Source organism: Hippopotamus amphibius, chromosome 10 (genome assembly GCF_030028045.1).
Source record: "Hippopotamus amphibius kiboko isolate mHipAmp2 chromosome 10, mHipAmp2.hap2, whole genome shotgun sequence".
Lineage (NCBI taxonomy): Eukaryota > Metazoa > Chordata > Mammalia > Artiodactyla > Hippopotamidae > Hippopotamus > Hippopotamus amphibius.
This window is the reverse complement of record NC_080195.1, coordinates 96,429,961-96,431,672: the sequence shown is the minus strand read 5'-3', so window position 1 is coordinate 96,431,672 and position 1,712 is coordinate 96,429,961. Positions and strand designations below refer to the sequence as shown.

Below are 1,712 nucleotides of genomic sequence, written 5' to 3'. Positions count from 1 at the left end.
ATTGACATACAATAAACTGCATATATTTAAAGTGTACAATTTGATATTTTTTTCTTATTAGTAATGTATATATGGCAGTCCCAATCTCCCAATTCATTCCCCTCCAACCCCCCTGCTTTCCCCACTTGGTGTCCATATGTTTGTTCTCTACATCATTGTCTCTATTTCTTTTTTCTTTTTTCACCTTATTAAAATACTGAGTTTATTTCACATGTATATTTTTGTCTCCCCACCATTTCCATTTGTCTGACCCCCACTACTACTATGTCCTATCATAACATTCCATACATACTTAAAACCAAGCAAAGGGTGGAGTTCCATCTTTAAAAACTAAACAGGCATTTTGGACAACACATTCTTGGCAATGGAACCTGGACAACATTTATCAGACACAGTAGGGCAAGTTCTCACTCTGCATTATAAAAAGGACAGCCAGATATCAACTGTTACAGAAATGAAATAAGATGGAAAATTTCAACAAACTGTTTAAACTATTTTCTTAAAGATACTTCCTCCACTGCCAGAGATCTTGAATAGCCTCCTGGTCAGTCATCCAGAAACAATTCTTCACATAATTGATGAACGTGGCTTCCACTTTGGGAAGGGAACCACCTTTTTCTATACTTGCTTGCATTTTTGCTTTAAGGTCTTCTATAGAGCCAGGTCCTTTCAGCGTTTTGGGAGTTTTTTCCTGTTTTTTGAAGGACTCTTGACCTTTTGATCTTGATGTTGACGGTTTTGAGTCTTTTCCATTCTGGTTTGATTTTTGTGCATTTTTGGCTGGAGTATCTCATACAGATTTCTTCACTGGAGCTTTCTCTTCAGCTTCCTCATCATCAAAGTTGTCATCATCATCATCGTTGTCGTCATCCTCATCCTCATCTTCATCAGCAGCAAGCTTTACTTTTTTCTGTGGAACCTTGCTACCACTTCCAGGAGCAGAACACTTTCCAGATATACTTAGGAGTTTCACATCCTCCTCCTCATCATCTTCTGACTCTGCATCCTCCTCCACAGCTGCTAAGTGCTGTCCACTAATATGCACAGGCCCTGAACCACACTTCAACCGTAAGACTACTGGTGGCGTTATTTCAAAGCCCCCAAGAGAAACCGTTGGCTGTACAGACATTTTCAAAATTGCTAGTGTTACTTTAATTGGACTGCCTTCATAATTCATTGCCTCTGCTTCAACAATGTGCAATTCATCCTTTGCACCAGCCCCTAAACTGACCGTTCTTAAAGATAACTGGTGCTCATTTTCATCATTATCCACCTTAAAGTGATAATCTTTGTCGGCCCTTAGTTCACAACCAAAAAGATAGTTCTGGGGCCTCAGTGGGCTCATGTCCATGTCCATCGAATCTTCCATGGGTTGGTGGCACGCATTTCAGTTGGTGAGAAGGCAGACGGAGATAAATGACCACTGTCCGGGAGAACAGCTGCACAAGATGGAATCACGCCAGGTAAAAAAAGCTTGTCTCTATTTCTGCCTTGCAAACTGGTTGATTTGTGCCATTTTTCTACATTCTGCATATATGTGTTAATACACAATATTTGTTTTTCTCTTTCTGACTCACTTCACTCTGTAGGACATCTCTAGGTCCATCCATGTCTCTACAATGTCCCAATTTCGTTCCTTTTTACAGCTGAGCTGGATGTTTCTTTAAGTATACATACTTTCAGCATGAAAGACTACACTAGGTTATAATTCT

The 1,712-nt window shown here is 39.8% G+C and overlaps 1 pseudogene; it reads right to left on the bottom strand.

The window, feature by feature from the left end:
* Positions 1–223: 223 nt before the first annotated feature.
* On the bottom strand, positions 224–1,369 carry LOC130830150 (nucleophosmin-like; annotated as a pseudogene).
* Positions 1,370–1,712: the final 343 nt, after the last annotated feature.